Source organism: Anolis carolinensis, chromosome 2 (genome assembly GCF_035594765.1).
Source record: "Anolis carolinensis isolate JA03-04 chromosome 2, rAnoCar3.1.pri, whole genome shotgun sequence".
Taxonomy (NCBI): domain Eukaryota; kingdom Metazoa; phylum Chordata; class Lepidosauria; order Squamata; family Dactyloidae; genus Anolis; species Anolis carolinensis.
The window spans coordinates 182479779-182505046 of record NC_085842.1 but is presented as its reverse complement, the minus strand read 5'-3'; the positions used below and the strand labels follow the sequence as shown (position 1 = coordinate 182505046).

Sequence of the window (25268 nt, the reverse complement as noted above, 5' to 3'; positions counted from 1 at the left end):
AACTCCTCTGTTATGCCAGCTCCACAGGCTACCAGTCTGCTACCGAGCACCATTCAATGTGAGTAGATCAATTGGTACTGCTTCAGTGGGAAGATAATGGCGCTCAATGCAGTCATGCCGGCCACATGACCTTGGAGGTGTCTACGGACAACACCGGCTCTTCGGCTTAGAAATGGAGATGAGCACCATGAATCTCCACTGCCAAATCATCTGGGATAAGCAAATAAGGGGCCTGGATGAGACTGTGGGTTGCTTAATCCTGCCTACTACCATCTGGCACCTTCCGAATGCATTAAACTATAATTCCCACCATCCTCATCCAGCAGCTGAGATGATGGAAATTGTATTCACCCAGTGACTATATGGTCTAACTTGATCGGAGAGTCCCAAGTCAAAGGAACTTTTCAAACAGTTTGTATTGGGGACACACTTTTTAGACACGCATCATTTTGCAACACAGTAATTCAATTTTACTATCAAACCGAAGGATATAACCACCCCCTGATAAGAGATACTGGCACATACATACATTGTAATAACAATGTCAATAGGAGAGGGAAGCAGCAGTGAGAAAGCAGTTCACTTGGAAAGAGACTGAGAAAGCACAGAATTCTGGGAAATGTAGTTTGGGAAGGCAAGGAGCCCCTGTGCCAGAGAATTCAAAAGGCCCTGCCCTAAACTACATTTCCCAGAATTCTGCTCAGCATCAGAAAGCCCCAATCAGGATAGGGAAGATATTTGTCCCTCCGTAGCAGCAGCCATCCAGAGTTCCAATAAATTGTTGAATCTGCAAAGAGGAGGTCTGACTGATACTTCTAGTAAGTAAATCTCTGTGCTGGGCTGGAAAGAAATCCGAAAATGGAAGTCCTGTATGAGAGACATTCAATGAGATAGCTGTTGTGGGGTTTTGTTTTTTTAATTTTTTTTTGTAAAAATAGCCTAAAATCAGTAGATGTATGAATATTTCTGAACATTGGGGGGGGGATGATTACCTGCTATCTTGTGTCATTGTATAGAAAATTAAAAAAAGATAGCTCTTGTAGTTTAAAAAAAAAAATTTGGAAAATTCCCCCAAAATCTGTGAATAAGTGAAATATTCTGAAACTTGATGGACTAACAGTGGTAAATACGTTCTACCATTGTAGCAGGTTTCAAACTGTAAAATGAGGGATAAAGGAGCCCTGAAGTTTCCCCACTTGTGCAATTATTATAACACGAAAGTAACACAATTTCGTTACCTTTGTTATAGTAACATATTTTTCACTAATTATACTTTAGAAACACTTTAGAAATAAAACACCGGTGCCCTCTAATTTTGCTATGATCTTTGAAACATTTTAAATTGATTGCACAGCCCTATTACCTAGTAAACAGAGATTGGCATCATTTGCATAACAGACCAGAGTGCAGTGGGGAAGATGTCAGAGTAATTTACGCAGCGCAGCAGCAGTTGAATGGAGTCAGTGGAATGGAGAACGAAGAGACATCAAAGACGATGGTAAAACTATATACAAAGTTTTACTGTACAAGACAAACAGACTTGTAGACAATGGACACAGGACTTGACTTCTCAGCAAACAGCAGAACAGAACTAAACTGATGCAATCAGTAATGCATACACACACTTGTGTCTGGACACTCCCCAGTTCCAGCCACACATCAAGGTCATCACAGCTTCTCAGTAATTAACTCTTTACAGAGTATAGTACACTCTGGATGATGTAATCAGTATGCAATACAAACCAAGACACAAATTGCATTTAAACACTATCTATACACAAATCCCACATTAACAGAAGAGGCCTTAACTTAGTCTAACACAGCTTTCTCTGACATAGTGCCATTCAGATGTTTTGAACTACTTCTTCCACCAGTTTCAAGAAGCATAGCCAATGCTCAGGGATTAGGAACTGTAATTTGTACCCACTGGGATCTCACAAATAAAAACAAGGATACATGTGGACAAATGACATCAGAGTGTAGTCAAGTTAATGCAGTTTAACTGCATTGGATTGCATTATATGAGTCTACACTGACCATATAATGCAGTTTCAATGCAGTAATGAAAGTAAGAAGGAGACAAAGGGAAGGGAGTTGAGGAAGAGAGGCTAAAGAGAAATGCAATCTAGCTAGGGCTGTAGCTGGGGGGGGGGTTAGGGGTTCAACCCCCTCCCCCCAAAATTTTTCAGGTTTTAAAAAATCCTGGTTTACTCATGAATTTTAACTGGTTATCCAAATCTCCATGAGTGTCCACTGAAGTTTATTTGTCTTGAGTGTCCATTGAAGTTTATCAATAAAGCCTGATTTTTAAATTATTTTGCTTTATGGAACTACTCTTCATGATTCGCTAAAATAAAGTGCCCCCCCCCCCCAAATCTTTTTCTGGCTACAGCCCTGAATCTAGCATCCTTCATGTGTTGGACTATTATTTATTTATTTATTTATTACAATATTTCTATCCCGCCCTTCTCACCCAACAGGGGACTCAGGGCGGCTTACAATAAAACACACATATAAAAACTGTACAATACACTATAAATCAGTTAAAAAATTAACTTACATAAGACATTCATAAAACGCATTATAAAATACAGATAAGTGTGTTCAAGTTTAAAAGACTGGGTCTGTCAATTGACTACAGATCCCATGATCCTTTAGCCAGTATGACGGAAGGTTGGGAAACCCTGGGTTACCCCATGAAATAAAGAACAGCTGTACATATATCTAGGAGAGTGTTTATTTCCAGCTGCTTAGATTTGCCTGATGATAGGATTGACTTGGATTATAAAACCAATTTTAATCCCTCAGAGGTAGTTAGAGAGACAGCTGGTTGGCTGGATTTACATGGGATAAATCAATCAAATTCATATTGCACAATGAAGCAACACACAATTGCCAGAAGCTTTCATATCAATGGCTGGTCGCTTAATTTATCATTAGGTTTCTTACTGTGGATAAACTGTCATGAGCACCAAATTCTTTGATTCTTCTGTAAATCAAACATGCCCCCACTTGCCCGTAGAGATCAGTTAGAAATCTGTTTGTCCTGCATATGTAAACATGTACCTTATATTTTAATACATCTTACCGTCCTTTTCCCCCTGATTTGATTGTAGATCTGGCCAATTTTGCTAACGACCTGAATCTGGAGACATGCTAAATTCAAAAGTCAATGGGAGGAATGGTGGTAGTTTCACGTTAAACGGCTCACAGTCCAGTTGCTGAGGAAGTGTAAATCTCCAGAATTCCTTAGTGGATCACATCAGGCTTGTGTAAGTGGTGTGTTCAAAATGCTTGTTCTTATGCCAAATATACGTGTTATGAAATACAAATAAAAAAATTACGGGGCTCTGCAATATTTGTCATGTGGAAAGTAAGGAGAACCACTGCAGCTGGAGGAAACGTATGAGATGGTGTAGCAAGAAAGTCTGAAGAACAGGCAGACGTAGGCAAGAATTTTTGACTTTGGAGACTGTGTTAAGCTAGTGTGTGCACTGATTGGTAGAGGAGGCAATGACATGGTTGGGGATCCCTGGGAAGCCCTGGGGACTCCAATTGGCAAACTGAGGTGCTACCTAGAGCAGGGAAATCTCGGGCGGCCGGGGGGGGGGGGGGGGCTGGGTCCACCCCCAGATGTGTGGCAATGGAATGCTGAAAACAATGAGAGTCCGGAAAGATGAATTATAGGATTATGTAGATACTGAGTCAAGGATGCGGGGACAATGAGTGTTGTGTCCCCCAGACAATGAAAAGGTCCAAGAAATATCTATTGGAGATGAGTGGGCCATCAGAGTCTTTTCCTGGGATACCCAGAGGGGAAGTTCCAGGTGACAAGTGGATGGCCCACCACTGGTTGTCAGGAAGGCCTTTTGTCCCACAGATTATTGTCCAGCCATGCCTTCTGCTCACGATGGGAGAAGAATTCCTGAAATGATTGAAATTGGTTTGCCTTTTATTTCATATAGTTCATAGTTATAAAATAACCCAAACGAACCCAAAGGGTGCTCACCAATGCGTCTTTGTCATCTTGGAAAGAAGTCACGAGTGGAGTGCCGCGGGGTTCTGTCCTGGGCCCGGTTTTGTTCAACATCTTTATTTATGACTTAGACGAAGGGCTAAAAGGCACAATCATCAAGTTTGCAGATGACACCAAATTGGGAGGGATAGCTAACACTCCAGAAGAAAGGAGCAGAATTCAAAGGAGCAGAAATCTTGACAGACTAGATAGATGGGCCGAAAATAACAAAATGAAGTTCAACAGGGACAAATGCAAGATACTTCACTTCGGCAGAAAAAATGGAATGCAAAGATACAGAATGGGGGACGCCTGGCTAGACAGCAGTACGAGTGAAAAAGACCTTGGAATCCTCATGGGCAACAAGTTAAACATGAGCCTACAATGTGATGCGGTGGCAAAAAAAGCCAATGGGATTCTGGCCTGCATCAATAGGGGTATAGCATCTAGATCCAGGGAAGTCATGCTCCCCCTCTATTCTGCCTTGGTCAGACCACACCTGGAATACTGTGTCCAATTCTGGGCACCTCAATTGAAGGGAGATGTTGACAAGCTGGAAAGCGACCAGAGGAGGGCAACTAAAATGATCAAGGGTCTGGAGAACAAGCCCTATGAGGAGTGGCTTAAAGAACTGGGCATGTTTAGCCTGCAGAAGAGAAGGCTGAGAGGAGACATGATAGTCATGTACAAATACGTGAAGAAAAGTCATAGGGAGGAGGGAGCAAGCTTGTTTTCTGCTGCCCTGCAGACCAGGACGCGGAACAATGGCTTCAAACTACAGGAAAGGAGATTCCATCTGAACATCAGGAAGAACTTCCTCACTGTGAGGGCTGTTCGACAGTGGAACTCTCTCCCCGGACTGTGGTGGAGGCTCCTTCTTTGGAGGCTTTTAAGCAGAGGCTGGATGGCCATCTGTCGGGGGTGCTTTGAACGCGATTTCCTGCTACTTGGCAGAGGGTTGGAATGGATGGCCCATGAGGTCTCTTCCAACTCTTCAATTCTATGATTCTATAAAGTAAAAATAAAGCAATAAAACAAAATAAAAGGAATAAGGTTTAGATGGTGTTCCAGTTTGAGTTCATAGTTAGGAGAGGAGGGGGTCTTGCCTGACTGCATGCATGGTGGGAAAGTGTTATTTTCCTTATTTGTTTTAATTGTCTCCCCTGCGTTTGTGCATACATTCACAGAGGGGAAAAGAAGAGAGAGAAAAAAGAAAAAAATACTTTGTATAGGAGAGGAGAGAGCCTGTCAATTGAGGTATATGGTACATTGTAGTTATACAGCGGAGCCTCCGGTGGCTCAGTGTGCTAAAGCACTGAGCTGCTGAACTTGCAGACCGAAAGGTCCCATGTTCAAACCCGGGGTGCGAAGTGAGCGCCCGCTTTTAGCCCCAGCTTTTGCCAACCTAGCAGTTCGAAAACATTCCAATGTGAGTAGATCAATAGGTACCTCTCCGGCGGGAAGGTAACGGCGTTCCATGCAGTCATGCTGGCCACATGATCTTGGAGGAGTCTACGGACAACGCCAGCTCTTCGGCTTAGAAATGGAGATGAGCACCAACCCCCAGAGTCGGACACGACTGGACTTAACGTCAGGGGAAACCTTTACCTTTACCTTTAGCTTTACAGCAATGGAAGTTATTTGGGTCATGGAGTGATCTCCTGCAAAGCTCCAGATGCTCACTGGCGCGGAGCAGCTCAGGTTGAAGTGCTGAACTAGGTTGTCAGTGTGTATGTGGAAAGCTGGGTCTCATGGAGTTGGGGTCTCCTGCTGGTCCGGAAATCAAGGGAGACCAGAGGGATAGAGGTCAGTGTAGTTCATCCTGGCCTTGTGTCTTTAGGAAACTAGGATTTCACTTCATAGTTGGATAATATCTCCATTTTTATTAGAGGTGGGGTGGTTGTGTTTGATAACACTGTCCCTTAATATTTTATAATACAATAGTACTGCTCACAACATTTTACTGTTATTGGGAAAATCCATTTCCCCACACTCTACAAACATTTTCAGCTGCTTTAAAAATATACCAGTTTCTCTCTCTCCCACTCTTACTTTGCCCAGACCTTGCTTGCTTCAGTTGCTTCAAATTAAGAGGGTTTTTTTTAAGAATTGTGGCAAATTGCTGCAAACTCTCTTGTCTTCTCCTCTTGTTGCCATACACCAGACTTCCACAACCTGTGGCTCTCCAGGTGTTTGGGACTTCATCTCCCAGAATTCTTGACAATTGGACAATCTGGACAGGGTTTCTGGGAGTTAGAGTTCCAAACATCTGGAGGGCTGCAGTCTGTGAATGTCTGCCATACATTAATGTTCCTTCTCCATGTATCTCCTGGGTTTCATCTGTAAAAATGTTGGGATGTATTGCTGTTTTCCTAGTCCCCCTCACTATTGTAAGGATTTTAATTAAACTCAGAAGGAACTCAGTCTGAAAGGGCTGGCAGATGGTGTCATTACTCTTGTACTTTGGCACTGGATATGTGGTACATTCAAGGATAAGGATCTGGAAATTGGTCGTATAGTCTTTGCTAAAGTCCTGGTTCTTAATCATGTTGTGAGGCACATTCTCCCATTCTGAACAAAAGTGTGTGTGTGTGTGTGTGTGTGTGTGTGTAGTTTATTTCCTCTATGCTTTTCCATTTTGTTCCTTTTCGTCACTGACTTGCATCACATCCAAACTGATAAACAAACCATAAAGTCCCAGATTTTGTTCCTGTTCTCTCTGATATTATTTTGGAAATCCATGTTCATTTGTAATCTAAAGGTGCATGCAGAATACTGTAACTGAAAAGCCCAGAGAGAGTTGGTATAGAATTCACTGATCAATGCGCAGGGGATAGCCCTGACGGGGACAGTGCATCACCACAGTCACACTTATGTAATCATGCAAATGCTCCATCCCCAATCATAGACCAGGAGCAACAGGAACATCCTTGGGAGAGTAATGGGCTCTCGGATGTATCTCAATGGATTGTCATTGATGAATGCACTGGGGATGTTGAGGAGGAGGACAACACTTTACACCTACATGATTCACTTCAACAGGAACACTCTTCAGGGGACATACACACTGTCTTGCACAAAAGGGACCCTGTCAATCCTCAAAGGAAACAGGTCTTGGTAGTAGGTGACTCCCTCCTTAGAGGAACGGAAGCCATCATTTCCAGACCGGATGGGATGGCTCGAGAAACACCATATCACTCAGAGGCTCAGCAGGCTCCTAAAGCCCCATCACCCTCCCCACCTTATGTTGATTCATGTAGGTACCAATGACACCGCTAGGCATACTTTTCAAAAGATCACAAATGATTTTCGAGCTCTGGGAACAAAGCTAAAACTGTATAATGTACATGTGATCTTTTCATCCCTCCTCCCCGTTGTAGGACACAGCTCTACAAGGGCCGGAAAAATAGTACAGGTCAATAACTGGCTCAGAAAATGGTGTCAAGAGGAGCATTTTGGCTTCCTTGACCATGGTCTACTCTTCCAAGAGGATGGACTACTGGCAAGTGATGGGGTGCATCTCACACAAGTAGGAAAACATCTTTTTGCACACAGACTCACAAACCTCATCAGGCGCACTTTAAACTAGATCCACTGGGGGAGGGGAACAACAGCCTGGTGAACACTATATTACCCACGACCACAGGGAACCGCCAAAAGGCTAAACGGAGGGCTGCACAAACACAGCAAGGACCAAGTACAGAGAGCACAATAATCCCAAATAAACAGCTCGAGGGGAGGTCACAGGGGCTTACATGTCTTTACACTAATGCTCAGAGCATGGGAAATAAGCAAGACGAACTCCAACTTTTAGCACAGCACCACACATACGATGTCATAGGCATCACTGAAACCTGGTGGGATGACTCCCATCACTGGAATTTAACCATTGAGGGCTATAACCTCTTTCACAGAAATAGAACAAAGGGGAGAGGAGGGGGAGTAACTTTATATGTCAAAAACAGTTACGTTGCAGAAGAAATGCAAGACTGTAATCCGGGAAACCAGTTTGAAAGCATCTGGATAAGAATCAAGGGAACCGGGACTCAAAAAGATCTTGTCGTGGGTGTCTACTACAGACCTCCGAGTCAGGATGAAGGACTTGATGAAGCCTTCTGTCAACAGCTGACCAAACAGGCACAAAGAAGAGATATAGTAGTCATGGGCGATTTCAATTATCCAGATATCTGCTGGAAAACAAACTCAGCCAAGAGTACAAAGTCCAACAAATTCCTTACTTGCCTTGCAGACAATTTTATGGTCCAGAAGGTAGAAGAGGCAACAAGGGGATCAGCAACTCTTGATCTAATCTTAACAAATGTGGAAGACCTGATCAATACAGTTGAAGTGGTTGGATCCTTAGGGGCAAGTGACCATGTGCTCCTCCTGCAGTTTGCAATACAAAGGAATGCTGAAACTAAGACAAGTCAAACACGCATTCTGGACTTTAAGAGAGCTGACTTCCAAAAAATGAAGGAATTACTGAGCGGCATTCCATGGACGCCGATATTAAAAAACAAGGGAGTTAAGGATGGATGGGAGTTTTTCAAAAGTGAAATACTCAAGGCGCAAATGCAAACAGTGCCAACAAAGAAGAAAAATAAGACAAGTGCAAAGAAGCCAGAATGGATGTCCAAAGAACTTCTAACTGAGCTAAAGCTCAAAAGTGACATGCACAAGAAGTGGAAAAGGGGAGAAATCACCAAAGAAGAATTCAAACGTATAGCCAACACCTGTAGGGAAAAGGTTCGCAAGGCTAAAGCGCAAAATGAGCTCAGGCTTGCCAGGGACATAAAAAACAACAAAAAAGGCTTTTTTGCTTACGTTGGTAGAAAAAGGAAGAAAAAGGAGGCGATAGGGCCATTGCAAGGAGAAGATGGGGTGATGGCGACAGGGGACAGGGAAAAGGCAGAACTACTTAATGCCTTCTTTGCCTCGGTCTTCTCAGAAAAAGAAAGCCATCTTCAACCTCAGCAACACGGAATGGACGAAGGATTGGGGGAAATCCAACCCCAAATAGGGAAACAAGTTGTCCAGGAACACTTGGGCTCTCTAAACGAATTCAAGTCCCCAGGGCCAGATCAGCTACACCCAAGAGTACTGAAGGAACTAGCGGAAGTTATTTCAGAACCACTGGCAATTATCTTCGAGAGTTCTTGGAGAACGGGAGAAGTCCCAGCAGATTGGAGGAGGGCGAATGTGGTCCCTATCTTCAAGAAGGGAAAAAAGAACGACCCAAACAATTACCGTCCGGTCAGCCTCACATCAATACCAGGCAAAATTCTGGAAAAGATCATTAAGGAAGTGGTCTGCGAACACTTAGAAACAAATGCGGTCATTGCTAATAGTCAACACGGATTTACCAAAAACAAGTCATGCCAGACTAATCTGATCTCTTTTTTTGATAGAGTTACGAGTTGGGTCGATACAGGGAATGCCGTGGATGTAGCGTACCTGGATTTCAGTAAGGCCTTCGACAAAGTCCCCCACGACCTTCTGGCAAACAAACTAGTAAAATGTGGGCTAGACAAAACTACGGTTAGGTGGATCTGTAATTGGCTAAGCGAACGAACCCAAAGGGTGCTCACCAATGCATCGTCTTCATCATGGAAAGAAGTGACAAGTGGAGTGCCGCAGGGCTCCGTCCTGGGCCCGGTTCTGTTCAACATCTTTATTAACGACTTAGACGAAGGGTTAGAAGGCACGATCATCAAGTTTGCAGACGACACAAAACTGGGAGGGATAGCTAACACTCCAGAAGACAGGAGCAGAATTCAAAACGATCTTGACAGACTAGAGAGATGGGCCGAAACTAACAAAATGAAGTTCAGCAGGGACAAATGCAAGATCCTTCACTTCGGCAGAAAAAATGGAAATCAAAGATACAGAATGGGGGACGCCTGGCTTGACAGCAGTGTGTGCGAAAAAGACCTTGGAGTCCTCGTGGACAACAAGTTAAACATGAGCCAACAATGTGATGCGGCTGCTAAAAAAGCCAATGGGATTCTGGCCTGCATCAATAGGGGAATAGCGTCTAGATCCAGGGAAGTCATGCTCCCCCTCTATTCTGCCTTGGTCAGACCACACCTGGAATACTGTGTCCAATTTTGGGCACCACAGTTGAAGGGAGATGTTGACAAGCTGGAAAGCGTCCAGAGGAGGGCGACTAAAATGATTAAGGGTCTGGAGAACAAGCCCTATGAGGAGCGGCTTAAAGAGCTGGGCATGTTTAGCCTGCAGAAGAGAAGGCTGAGAGGAGACATGATAGCCATGTACAAATATGTGAAGGGAAGTCATAGGGAGGAGGGAGCAAGCTTGTTTTCTGCTGCCCTGCAGACTAGGACACGGAACAATGGCTTCAAACTACAGGAAAGGAGATTCCACCTGAACATCAGGAAGAACTTCCTCACTGTGAGAGCTGTTCGACAGTGGAACTCTCTCCCCGGGGCCGTGGTGGAGGCTCCTTCCTTGGAGGCTTTTAAGCAGAGGCTGGATGGCCATCTGTCGGGGGTGCTTTGAATGCGATTTCCTGCTTCTTAGCAGGGGGTTGGACTAGATGGCCCATGTGGTCTCTTCCAACTCTACTATTCTATGATTCTATGATTCTATGATAGCTGGCAGGAAATATTCTGAGATAAAGAAAAATGTGTATGGATCTTCAAATTAAAATAGAAAGAACAGAAACAAAATCTGGGACTCTCTGGTCTTTTAAATCAATGCTACCGTGTTTCCCCGAAAATAAGACAGTGTCTTATATTAATTTTTGCTCCCAAAGATGCGCTAGGTCTTATTTTCAGGGGATGACTTATTTTTCCATGAAGAAGAATTCACATTTATTGTTGAACAAAAAATGAACACTTATTATATACTGTACAGTAGTTGTCATCACAAACCAGCATAACCAGACAAACTGTGAATCCTATCAAGAATGTCTTGTTACCACCATTATTTCCATGTACAACCATCTATGGTACATACATTTATTGATCCTGCATGCTCTGATATTATGTTTGGAGGGCGTGCTTCCAAACACAAACTTTGCTAGGTCTTACTTTCAGGGGAGCCCTTATATTTAGCAATTCAGCAAAACCTGTACTAGGTCTTATTTTTCGGGGATGTCTTATTTTCGGGGAAACAGGGTAGCTCTCCAGTCCGGTTTGTTTTGTCCTAGTATAAAACTGAAAATAACAGGAATAAGATCTGCGACTTTCCAACCAGTCTGGATGTGCCAAATAGCAAATTTCCAAATACATTTATACTGGTGTATACTATAACTCCAGACTATGACTGAAGACTAAGATTCGAATCAGCATTTATCCATGGAAACCCACTTGGACAAGTAATGCATTCTCAGCCTCAGAAGAAGGCAAAAGCATACTGTACCACTTTGCAAGTTTGAAGCAAGTGGAATGAATGCCCATCAGTCTTCTGCAATGGTGGATTTTACTTTTGTGGATTTGATTATTCATGGATTTGATAATATTTATTTGCTTTAGGAATCTCATAAGTTCTCTAACACAACTCTATGGTCAACTTCTGGAGAAAGTTAACTATAGAGTTGTGCCACAGGACCTAGACATTACTAGAGAGAACACATCTATAGATATTTATGAGTTCTCTATCTAGAACAGTGGTTCTCAACCTGGGGTCCCCAGATGTTTTTGGCCTACAATTCCCAGAAATCCCAGCCAGTTTACCAGTTTTTAGAATTTCTGGGAGTTGAAGGCCAAAAACATATGGGGATCCCAGGTTGAGAACCATTGATCTAGAACCATTCTATTGTAAATTGGCCACTGGAAACCTAGCGATTCCTAGAAATATGTTCTCTCGGATAAAAACTGGTGTTTTTTAAATCAGTTTTTTCCCTATTCACAAAGGTTCTGTACCCCTAACCGCAGCAAATGTGGAGGGATTTCCATAAGAAAATGCAAACCCAATGCACTTAAGAACATAAGATGATTCAGCCTACTGAATCATGGCATCTAAAGGCCTAGCAGACTGGCATTTTATTATCACATTAGGCAGCCAGACATCTATGAGAACCCTATCAGTACAATAGCACCTCTCTACTGTAGGTTGTGTTCCCCATGAACTGATATACAGAGACATACTAGATTTCTTTTATTATCCCTCTCAAGGAGCTGCATCACAGTATCACTAATAGGAGACTATAACTGGATAGTGTGAGGAAGAGACTGCCTTAAAGAGACAAAAAAGAGCAGAAAATTAGAGTGTGGGTTTCACTTGCAAAAGTCCAGAATTCTTTGTCCTCTGACTGTTTTCATCTGCTTTTAAAATGTCCGGGTGGGGTCCTTGTATCATATGTGCTGGACATGTAAACATGCCAAGAAACATTGGATTCAAATGCAAACAGTGATCCAGAAAATTTTAGGGGGAAGCATCCAGCTAAAACCGGAAACTTTTCTACTTGGTCTGACTGATAAAAAATAACCAGGATAAACTATGGCAATATATGACCACAGCAGCCAGACTACTATACACACAGAAATGGAAGAATACAACAATACCAACAATGGAGGAATGGATGATAAAAATTGTGGACTTGGCTGAAATGGACAAATAAGCATCTATATATATAAAAGGGTAATGAAATTTCGGCCTAGGACAAAACAACAAAACTACACATCCCAGAAACCCTAAACTTGGCAGCACAACCCCTCATCCATGCCTCTACGTTCATACAACAAAAAGAAAAGAAAAATAAAGTCCTAATTGGAGGGAGAGGAATAATTGTGTTTTATCCAATTGCTGCCAGTTAGAACGCTAAGCTCCGCCCACTTGGTCTCCTAGCAACCCACTCAGCCCAGGGGACAGGCAGAGTTAGGCCTCAGGCCTCTTCCACACTGCCTATAAAATATAGATTATCTGATTTTAACTGGATTATATGGCAGTGTAGACTCAAGGCCCTTCCACACAGCTATATAACCCATTTATAATGGACTTAATGTCAGGGGAAAACCTTTACCCTTTACCTTAACAACCACCAATTCCTCAATACTTTATTTCCCATACCACCATACTTCGCCACAGCAACGCGTGGCCAGGCACAGCTAGTATCTACTAAAAGAAGGGACATTAAAAACTTTTTTAAAAGACTGAAAACCTTTTATTCACTTTTTGCACGAAGAAGAGAAGGGCTTGCCAATTCTGAGTTTTGAAGAATAAATTGAAGTTTTTTTGGTTGATGTTGTAATATGAGAAAAGAGTTAATATAGAGAGGTCTAGAGGGTGAAGCATATGATACAAGCTTTATTTGGGACCAGATTGGGATAGACCAGAGGTCACCTATCTCTCCCCCCACTCTTTCTCTTTCCCCCTATTTTTTCTCCCCCACCCCTTTTTTTTTTAAGAAAAGGATGTATAAAAGAGAAGGTGCAGTTAAAAGCAATGTTACATGGAAATGAATTGCATATAAATGGGAGCACCAATGGAAACTAAGTGTAAGCAAGACATTGTAAAGTTGAACCAATAAAATAATTAATTTACCTGCAAAAAAGAGAATGTCCTGGTTTCTCTCTTCTCTTCCCACTTTCCCCCTTTGTCATCAACTTACTTCCTTTGATTTAAACTAAGTTCAGAGCCCAAAAATAATTTGTTCTCAGTTAATTCAACAAGAAGGAGAAGAGAGAGCAGAGTCTACCCATTTCCTTCCAGGAGGCTCAGGCAAAGACAAACTGCTGCAGCTTCTCCTAGCTCATATCTTCTTCCTCATTAATAATTTTTGCTATTACAGTAGAGTCTCACTTTTCCAAGCTAAACTGGCTGGCAGAAGCTTGGATAAGCGAATATCTTGGATAATAAGGAGGGCTTAAGGAAAAGCCTATTAAACATTAAATTAGGTTATGATTTTACAAATTAAGCACCAAAACTTCATGCTATACAACAAATTTGACAGAAAAAGTAGTTCAGTACGCAGTAATGCTATGTTGTAATTACTGTATTTATGAATTTAGCACCAAAATATCACAATATATTGAAAACATTGACTACAAAAATGGCTTGGATTATCCAGAGGCTTGGATAAATGAGGCTTGGATAAGTGAGACTCTACTGTACTTGCCCACAAATGGGAATGAAATGTTTCTATCATGAAATGTTGAAATGTATGAGATCTGACATCTCAGCCTGATCCAGCAGAGTGCTTCTTATATTCTCATCAACACAAGATTTGTTAGATAGAACCTTGCTCAGTAGAATATCTTTTCCAAATGACAATTATTTGTAAGCTTCCCCCAACCTCTTCTCTCAAAAAAGAACAATAACAAATCTAGAGGAGTTTGGTGAACTTAATTACCAAAAAAGTGGGGGAGGAAGGGGATCAGGTTTTGCATTCCAGGAATGCAAAGAATGTAATGCTGTTGCTGAGATATATTCAGAACAAAAACATGATGAGTGGCTCTAAGCTGGCTACTGGGGTATAGTTCATCAAGGATCTGAAACTAATCTCCCAATCCCTTTATGACCATGAAAATTCAGGACTGTGTCAGGGGCCAGAACCAGAATCTAATCTCACTGCCAGAATGAGATTAGATACATTCAAGATACAGAAGAAACATCTTATTCTGGCCAAGTGATAGCTGCGATTCCACACCTCACTCCCATACAAATATACATACAAATACACACAGTGATAGGGGTGTTTTGAGCACTGCCATTGCCTTTTCTGTACAGTGGTGTTTTGTAGATTTGGAGATTCTTGACCAGACAAATATCTCAGGAAATCCAGAGGAAGGAAAATTATGTAAGATTTCATGGAATAAGCATGATATAGGTTTGTCTTGGGAGCCCCGGTGGCAAAGTGTGTTAAAGCACTGAGCTGCTGAACTTGCAGTCCGAAAGGTCTCAGGTTCAAATCCCGGGAGCGGAGTGAGTGCCTGCTGTTTGCTCCAGCTTCTGCCAACCTAGCAGTTTGAAACATGCAAATGTGAGTAGATCAATAGGTACCGCTCCGGCGGGAAGGTAACGGCGTTCCATGCAGTCATGCTGTCCACATGACCTTGGAGATGTCTATGGACAACGCTGGCTCTTTGGCTTAGAAATGGAGATGAGCACCAACCCCCAGAGTTGGTCACGACTGGACTTAACATCAGGGGAAAACCTTTTACCTTAGGTTTGTCTTAGTTTTCTTAAGGCAGTAGAGGGACTCCCTTCTTCCCTCTTTCATCTTTAAGTTTAAAATAGTGGCTGGTGTTCTTGACCATAGCTTAAACCGGGCATCCTTTGCACCCAGAGGGTCAGACCGGTTTTGCCACTCCAGCCCCTTGAGTGTAGTCAACTCTTGCTATTCCCAGTCTGATACCCTAAGAGTTTGGCATCACATCGACCTTAATCCGTTGGTGTGGGGGAGCTTGAGCTTTGAGCTCAACCTTAGTGCCAGGCAAGGTCAGTTCGCTGGGAGAACCTCAGCGTCCCGTGGACGTTTGCCATGTTGCCACTACCGGAAATCCTCATGCTCGATCCTTTAGAGCCCTTTTCTTAAACTGCATGTTCTTCCACAGTGAGGATATTGGTTTCCAGGTGGATATTGGTCCCAGTCAGGGTTGGCTTGACGTGCTTTCATCTTGACACATTTCTCCCTTACGTCCTTCATTTGTGCCTCTTCAAATTCCATGGCACTGCTGGTAACAGCTGACCTCCAGCTAGAGCGCTCAAAGCCAGGGCTTCCCAGTTCTCAGTGTCTATGCCACAGTTTTTAAGGTTGGCTTTAAGCCTATCTTTAAATCTCTTTTCCTGTCCACCAACATTCCCTTTTCCGTTCTTGAGTTGGGAGTAGAGTAATTACTTCGGGAGACAGTGATTGGGCTTTCAGACAATGTGGCCAGTCCAGTGGAGTTGATGGCGTAGGAGCATCACTTCAATGCTGGTGGTCTTTGCTTCTTCCAGAACACTGACATTTGTCGACCTGTCTTCCCAAGAAATTTGCAGGATTTTTTAGAGGCAATGCTGATGGAATCTTCCCAGGAGTTGAGTGTGTCGTCTATAAACAGTTCACGTTTCACAGGCATCTAACAGGGTTGGGAGGACAAAAGCTTTATAAACAACCAGCTTGGTATTCCTACGGATGTCCTGATCCTCAAAGAGCTCTTTAGCCAATAATTTTAAGTACCTTTCCCTTAACTGCAAGGCCTAAGATCTTATACCTTAATGCATATGCATCAAATTCAAGGCCCATGGGCAAAATCCAGATCGCCATGTCATTCCAGATGCTGGACTACAACTCATCTACAGCTCATCGTTAGGCATTATCACTAAAGTTGATGTTACTTCTGATGGGAGTTACATCAGAAGTCTTCAGTTTGTTCTGTTTAGTAGAATAGTGGGGTTTGAATTGAGCTACAATGCTTGTGGATATGATGTCTGATTTTACAATGTCCTATAACCTTTCCCCTGGTGGCACAGTGTGTTAAAGTGCTGAGCTGCTGAATTTGCGGACCAAAAGGTCCCAGGTTCAAATCCCAGAAGCGGATTGAGTGCCCGCTGTTAGCCCCAGCTCCTGCCAACCTAGCAGTTCGAAAACATGCAAATGTGAGTAGATCAATAGATACCGCTCTAGTGGGAAGGTAACGGCGCTCCATGCAGTCATGCTGGCCACATGACCTTGTTGGTGTCTACGGACAACGCCGGCTCTTCGGCTTAGAAATGGAGATGAGCACCAATCCCCAGAGTCGGTCACGACTGGACTTAACATCAGGGGAAAACCTTTACCTTTACCTATAACTTTTCCAAAACCGCAGAGCCACAACTGCTGTTGGGTTGCAATTCCCATTATCCACAGTCCATCGGCAGATAATCAAAAAGTGATGGAAGTTATCATTCAATGACATCTGGGAACCCAAACTGGATAAAAACTAAAAGGCACCAATCGCTATGTTAAAAATATATAGTTGGTGCCCTGTATTCATGGATTCATGAAAATGAATTTGACACCCCTGTCCTCAGGTTAACCGATCATGGGGGTTTTCTTAGCAAAATTTGTGCAGAGGAGATTTACCTACCCTTGCTTTCTTCTAAGGCTGAGAGAGTGTGACTTGTCCAATGTTACCTGGTAGATTTCCATGACTGAGTAGTGATTCGAACCCCTATCTGTCAGAAGAAAAACTGGTGACAGCTCCTGTCTCCTTAATGGCTGTGAAGAAGGAATTTCGGCAAACAACACAAATTACTAGTATGTGCACTGTCACCACTTTTCACTCAACCTGTTCCAAAATAGCAAAGAAGTTCATAGTCAGCCAGTTTGAAAGGGAAAAAATGGGGGCAAATTCATAAGCATAAGGTTTTAGATTCCAGGGGAATCTAGCAAAACCCCTGCAGGGATCAAAGATCACACCAGGAATGTTCCTGCCGACGTCACATCCTATCCAGCCTGCATTCCTACAGCTGATGCCCCAATCCAGCTGGGACCAGCTCCCATAGGGAAGGAAAGGCTGCAACTGTTGTAGTTGAGAAGGAGCGATTTCAAAAAAAGGTAGCAGGGAAGATGTCAGAACTGGCATCACATTCAGAATGAGTTAGGCCTTTCAGGAGGCAAATCCTGGAGCACAGCAGCAGCAAATTGTGACAAAATATTGGAGGACAGAGCTGTATGTGCTATGCACTCTGTTTTGTGACCCATATGTTAGCCTGCCGTACACCCAGGTAACAAATAAACTTGCTGAAATTCCCTTTTCTACACAACAGTTTATGTACATACATTGTGTTGTCAAAGGCTTTCATGACCGGAATCACTGGGTTGTTGTGCATTTTCCGGGTTGTATGGCCATGTTCTGAATGCTTCTGGAACATGGCCATACAGCCCGGAAAATGCACAACAACCCATTGCTGTCATTCAGTACTGGTTCACCCAGGCCACTTGTTAAAATGTACCAGACATTCCACAAGCCATTTATTACGGAGATAGAAAACAAAATATTTTGCTGTATTAATTAGTACACATTTTGATTCATTCCCAGCTACCCTCTCCAACAAGCCTGCCTTGGCATTATCACAGTGGAACAGGGCTCTCAACCTGTGGGTCTCCAGGTGTTTTGACCTACAACTCCCAAAAGTCCTAGCCAGTTTACCAGCTGTTAGGATTTCTGGGAGTTTAAGGCCAAAACATCTGGGGACCCACAGGTTGAGAATCACTGCAGTATAAGATCACTAATTCCCAAACAGTCCTTATTGGAAAAGAATGGGCAGACAGGCAGTTAAGAATAAAGAGAGAACAAGAGAGAACAACAGGAAGGGAAGGGAATTAGGGGTACACAACCCTCATCCCTCCCTTCTGCCACCACGTATTTCTTCTATGATGACTCATAGAATCATAGAATAATCATAGAATGGAAGAGACAACATGGGGCATCTAGTTCAACTGCCTGCAAATCAAGAAACTCATTTAACAATTTAAAAAATTGGTTAATAGGTAAACATTGGAAAGAGGAGGGAATTAGAACTGGTTGTAGATTTTGGAAGATACCACTTGGTACAGGTGCCCTCTCCAGTTTTAATTCTGTTACTAGTGCTAGTTGGAAGAAAGTATCTTATTCCTTTGCTTTAGGCAATAACAGGTCTTGGACTGATCCTATGGAGATCTAGTCCAGGATCCTGCTGGGCCATTATGTAGAATAGAAGAAACCATTGTACAAGTTGTTATACTTTTCTCTAATGTTCTGTAAGTGCATGCCCCAGTATAACCAATAATATTACAAATATTCATGATACAGGCCTATCTCTTTTTTTGATTTTGAGCTCTTTTTTTCGTGTCAGGAGCAACCTGAGTTGCTTCTGGTCTGAGAGAATTGGCCGTCTGCAAGGACATTGCCCAGTGGATGCTCAGATGTTTTTTTTGTTTGTTTGGTTGGGTTTTTTTTTGTTTGTTTGTTTTTTAGTAAATTGACTGTTTCACTGTAGGTGAGTTCAAAGCCACGGAGTCTGTTGTGCATAGGTATGGGATCCAGCAACATTATGCTAAACTATATTTATGCCATGCTGAAAATGGTATAGTCACTGACCAGGAAAAAGTGTTCTCAAAATTTCCAAAGCCACTAAGTGCATTTCATGAGTTCTGGGGGTTTTTCATAGTGCACTGTTTTAGCACTATGGTTCCACTATAACTGCATCGTCTGTAAATTAGATGGAGGCTGATCTCAGGACTCTATGGGATACTGCCATGGCAGTTAAAACAGAATAATTCGTAGTATGATAATTGTGCAGTGTGAACTGCCTTTGGTTTTCATACTCCCCCTCCCCCCACTGTAAATGACTGGATCACAACCAAGGATCCTAAGAGATCAAACTCAGCTTGTTTCAGTGTCTGCAAACTGAGTTCAGAGCAGAAGATTTGCACTACGGTTGTGCATTCAGGGTAAACCTTGACCTGTTTCATGTCTTGGCTTTCAGTGGGGGACCCAATCTGTTTTTTGGGAGCTTCCTGAAATCGGGAGAGCAGATATCTGTTTCCATTCCGGGGTGCCAAAAGATCCATTTTCTATCAGCCAATTATTGGGGGGGGGGGGGCTTCCCAGGCTCCCCTTCCCATGTGTTTTAAGGAGGCTTTTAATAATAATAATAATAATAATAATAATAATAATAATAATAATAATAATAATTTTATTCTTATATCCCGCCCCATCTCCCCGGAGGGACTCGGGGCGGCTTACATGGGGCCATGCCCAGACACGACAGCACAAATCAGATAAAATATTAAACTGAGCAGTAAAACTTCAACATGATTAAAACATGATTAACCTGCTGTTTCTTTTTACTCCAGAGGAGCTGCTTGGCTGGAGACACTGGCAGCTTTCTGGGCCTGCACACCACACACACACTTTCCTTGTGTGGCATCCAGCCCAGAAAATGCATGCACCTGACAGTACCTGCAGCTGAGTGCCTCCTCGAAAGTAAGAAATTCTTACTCTAGAGGATGCGCTCAGCTGTAGGCGGCACTGGTAGGCACCACACCAGCCAGCCACTCATTCTTTTTATTCCAAGGCATTTTAAGGAATTTCTATATGGAATACTTTGAAAAACAGGCCCTAGAAACAGCACCAAAAAAGCTGTTTGGTTCAGATACGTAGATGACACCTTCACAATTTGGAGCCATGGAGAGGAAGAACTCAGCAAGTTCCTGGACCATCTTAACAGCATCTACCCAAACATCCAATTCACCATGGAAAAAGAAAAGGAAGGAAAACTGCCATTTCAAGATGTTCTGGTCATCCGCAAACCCAATCAACAATTGGGCCACACAGTTTACAGAAAACCTACGCACACAGATAGATACCTTCATAAAAACTCCAACCATCATCCAAGTCAAAAAAGGAGCACAATCAAAGCCCTGATAGACTGTGCATAAAGAATCTGCGAACCTCACCTCCTCCAAGGTGAACTAAACCACCTAAACTGGGCTCTCCGGGCCAATGGATACTCCACCACAGACATCAGAAGAGCTGGAAGGCCAAGAACAAGCCATGAGAGTCAAGACAAAGATCCACCCAGAGGAAAGGTGTTCTTACCAGGGAACCACTGACCGCAAAGGCAAACTGATGAAGAAGCACAAGCTACAAACTATCTACAGACCCACAAAGAAAAGCCAACAAATTCTACGGTCAGCGAAGGACAAGAGGGATCCTCTTTTTAGCAATTGTATCCTTTTGCTTTCCCCCAGCCCCAATAAACTGTTGTAACATTCGACAAAAAGATGATTCACCAAAACAAAATGATTAGTGAAAATAGCCAAAGAAGTATCTGCTTTAGTCTCTTGCAGAATAAACAAGGAGAGAGGGAGAGGGAGGGGGAAAGGGAATGCATTAGTACAGCATTCCCCAAATTTTGGTATTCCAGATGTTGTGGACTTCAAACCCCAGAATTCCTGACTGTTGCTTAAGCTGGCTGAGACTTCTGGGTCCTGAAGTCCAAAACAGCTGGAGGACCAAGTTTGGTAACCACTGCAGGAAACTATCTGGTTTTTATTTTAGTTTGAGCTTTCATTCTTCAGGTGCAGTACAAAGTGGTATTAAGGCCTCAGGTATAAAGTAAATTTACTGTTTACAGTTATAGAGTGGCACATAATGAGATCCAGAAGGATGCATAGCATGTATTTTGCCCTACTTTTTCAGTGATTATACAAGGTGATACAAGTCTTTCAGAACTTAACAAAATTTGGTTTTCCTAGCATCATAACTCTCCCTTTTGCTAAACACTAGTGAGGATTCTTATGCTAAAGAATAACATGGCACCCTCTCCAGTTTCATGTTCAAAAGCTTATGTAATGTTTGTTTAGTATTGGTGATAGGACTGTCCTCTGTACTACGCCTAACGGCAGAAGGCTAGTTTTAAGGCAGTGGTTCTCAACCAGTCCCCAGATGTTTTGGCCTTCAACTCCCAGAAATCCTAACAGCTGATAAATTGGGCTGGGATTTCTGAGAGTTGTAGGCCAAAACACCTGGAGACCCCCAGATTGAGAACCATTGCTTTAAGGTATGGAGCACAGGCCATGGAAAATTTGCATCCCTGTCCTCAAACATTTTTCTGCTATTTCCCGGCATCCTTTCTTTCTAAGGCTCAGCCTGTATAATAGTAGAACTGGCCCTATCAGGTTCTTCTGAAGGAAAGCCAAGCCGGTTAGTATGTCTGCACTGGAACCTCTCACTATTTGGGAAAAAAAAGGGTGAACAGTGAATACCACACAAATCCAGCTTATTTGCTTTGGCGGAAGATATTTAGGCAATTTTGTACTCTTTTCTTATGCAAGATGAATTTTATTAAAAGTACTAAAACCCACATAAATCAAGCCAGCCGTAAGTTACTCTCCGTCTTTCTTTCCCTTACTAACCAACTACTTCTAAGGGACAAAATAAATAAGTTTCTATCCATGTATTCATAGCACAACACAGCACTTCACTCATACTTTGTTACTGGGTGCCTTCAAGTCATTTCCAACTTATCTTGACCCTACCACATGGTTTTCTTGTTCAGAGGTGATTTGCCTTTGGTGAGAGAATTTGTCCTGCCCAATGTTACCGAGTGGATATTCATGACTAAGTAGGGAATCATATCCTGCTCTCCAGAGTGGTATACACTGTGTGTGTAGAACATTAAGTACATCTAAATGGCTGCATTTGCTGGCAGATGTCCCTCAGTGTCAATTTAAATATATTTAAATATAAAAGAGAGAGTCAGTGGCCTGCCAGATGTTACTGGGCATCTCACATCATCCTTCAGCATTGGCTGTGCTGTCTAAGGCTAGTAGAAGTGGTAACCTAACAAATTCAGGAGGTCCACCTTAGTCTATATTGATCCGAGACCTTCTTGCCTTTCGGAAAGCCTGCAAAACCTTTCTCTTCCAACAAGGTTTCAATGGGTGAAAAACTCGGGGCTATGTCTGTTCTTATTGTTATTTTAAAGCTAATCGTATTGTTTTAATCTATTTCTATAAACCCCTCCGAGCCAAATTGGGAGTAGCGGTATACAAATCGAATAAATAAATAAATAAATAAATAAATAAATAAATAAAGTATTCTATCAAGCCTGTATGTTCTCATTAAATTATTTTGGGGGCATCTACTTTGGAGATCCGGTGGCGAAGTGCGTTAAAGTGCTGAGCTGCTGAACTTGCAGACCGAAAGGTCCCAGGTTCAAATCCCGGGAGCGGCTTGAGCACCTGTTGTTAGCTCCAGCTCCTGCCAACCTAGCAGTTCGAAAACGTGCAAATGTGAGTAGATCAATAGGTACTGCTCCGGAGGGAAGGTAACGGCGCTCCATGCACTCATGCTGGGCACATGACCTTGGAGGTGTCTACGGACAATGCCGGCTCTTCGGCTTAGAAATGGAGATGAGCACCAACCCCCAGAGTCAGACATGACTGGACTTAACGTCAGGGGAAACCTTTACCTTTTACTATATTTGTATATTCAACATTCCCATGTAACTAAATGATTGCAAAATTCTGGAGTATCCATATTTGCATTGTAGTGGTGTTTACCAGGAAATCAGAAGTGAGCAAAGGTCACTTCTGGTTCCCAAAAACAGCAGCTCTGGGAATGTGATTTCAATAAATATGTAGAAAAAGCAACACCACATGGATGAAAGAGCAGTTTATGCTTACACTGCTTTTTAGATGCTGAGGTGATAAGGAAAATCTTGGGTGAGGAATGTGTTTTCTACAATGGTCCAGGAACTTGTTACACTCAAAAAATTTTAGTAACCATATGGTCAGAAAATTACGAGTTACTATAGTTTAGTGCAACTTCTCTCCATTTCCCTTCCTCTCTTGTGGTTGTTGGGTCAATCAAGTAACTTTATTGAAATCCTAGCAGTCAAAGCTACAGGAGTTTTGTCACTTATAAAACTTTATTATCTGTTTTCTCTCCTTCCTCAAATGTCAGAGCATAGCCTCCTTGAAATTGGGATGTATTTTCTTGCAATTCACAAGTTCCAGACATCCATTGTATATCCAACTCCTAGTTAAGAACGGGGGGAGACAACAGAAAATGAGTGAAAACCTATTCCTAGGAAGGAAAATTCACTCCTAGAAGAATTATCACGGGGAAAAAAGAGTTGCCACTGAAACCTTCTCACCAATCCTTATTTCCAGAACAAGCCAAAGTTTTCAAACTCCAATTGCTACAGGGATAGAAAATGAGGAGAAATCTTCTGAACAGGGACACAGACAGCAAAATAATGTCAACCCTTCCCTACATTATCCAAAACAGATAGACAGAGAGATAGATATAGATATATAGCTGAAGTTGCACTTTAAAATGTATCTGTTCCAACTTACATACAAATCCAGCTTAAGAACAAACCTACAGAAACGATCTTGTCTGTAACTTGGGGGCTGCCTGTAGTAGCAATAACTGTAACCATCTATATATATAAAAGAGTGATGGCATCAGGGCAGCGGACAAAACAACAAAACTACAGGCCCCCCAACCTCGAAATTTGACAACACAACCCATCATCCACGGCTCTAGGTTGATACAACAAAAAGAAAAGAAAAATAAAGTCCTAATTAGAGGTAGAGGAATAATTGTTTTTATCCAATTGCTGCCAGTTACAAGACTAAGTTCCACCCACTTGGTCTCCTAGCAACCTACTCAGCCCAGGAGACAGGCACAAAAGTTTGGAGAGACCCCTAAGGGCCATCCAGCCCAACCCTTTCTACTATGCAGCAGGACACAATCCAAGCATTCACAACACACGGACAATGTATAAATACTATACAATACTACACAGGGACATAGACCCCCTCTACCCTCACCACTTTCACAGTACACAAACAACCAAATGCATACTAAACATAAAGCCAACCATACAACAGACATTCAATACCACCACTACCTCAACAAGTTCTCACCAACACCACCAGACAACGCCACAGCAACGCGTGGCCGGGCATAGCTAGTAATATATAAATTACATCTTTTTTTTTCTTTTTTGTTGTTGCAAACTGTAATATAATTCCCTTCTCTCACATAAAACACTTTGCTCAAATTTAATTGATTTCACTAGATGCAGTATATGCTCAGAGTAGTCTGAGAAGTCATTTGTCCTTAGTAGGAAATGCCAATGCAGATAAGCTTTTGTACTTTTTCACATTTTCCAGGGCATAGCACTAGCACTGGAGCCAGGTTCAGGTGTTAAAGGAAACAATTTCTTCACCCTTTTCTCACCAGAAAGAAGCAAGGATTTATCTTCTTCTCTGAGCTTTTATTTATGTTTTTATAAAGAGCAAATTGCAGCTGAAAGATGATTGCAATGCTTTGGTTGTTAGGTGTTTTCAGTGGTGGCAGGCTATTACCTGCAGGGCAAATCTCGTTGATTCTTGCAATGTATTTATTTTAATTATTTTATTTAGATCTTGGCTTCTCCCCATTATGGGACCCAAGTGGCTTTTAAAAATAAACTATGTATAATGTATTTTTAAAAACACAATTAAAAAGGCAATTTGTGGTTGTGTGCCTTCAACCCCAAGGCATGGGATTTTCCGGAGCTGAGAGTGTACCTTTTCCAAGATCACCCAGTCTCCAGAATCAAGCCACTACACCATTCTAGCTGTGATAATAGTTTAAAATTTGATTTCAAAGCTTTTAAAATATGTGTAGAATACCAAAATAAAGGTCCATCAAACTTGAGAGTTCTATAGGTCATAACCAGCCATTCTACCTGGAAGTATAGTGGTAGCCCAGTGGTGCCAAACTCCAAGTGCCATTGAATCCATGGATGGAGAATCCATGGATAAAGAGTGCCAACT

General features: G+C 42.4%; 1 protein-coding gene and 1 long non-coding RNA gene across 3 annotated transcripts in view; one reads left to right on the top strand and one right to left on the bottom strand.

Annotated features, from left to right (window-relative positions):
- LOC103277754 (uncharacterized) overlaps positions 1-3374 on the top strand; it is a 94308-nt gene extending 90934 nt beyond the window's left edge. For both annotated transcript variants that reach the window (XR_010003121.1, XR_010003120.1), the window contains one exon: positions 3117-3374. This is a non-coding gene — a long non-coding RNA (uncharacterized LOC103277754). The remainder of the gene's footprint in view (positions 1-3116) is intronic.
- The window catches only part of bgn (biglycan), a 165939-nt gene that overhangs the window by 90276 nt on the left and 50395 nt on the right, over positions 1-25268 (bottom strand). The window lies entirely within an intron of this gene.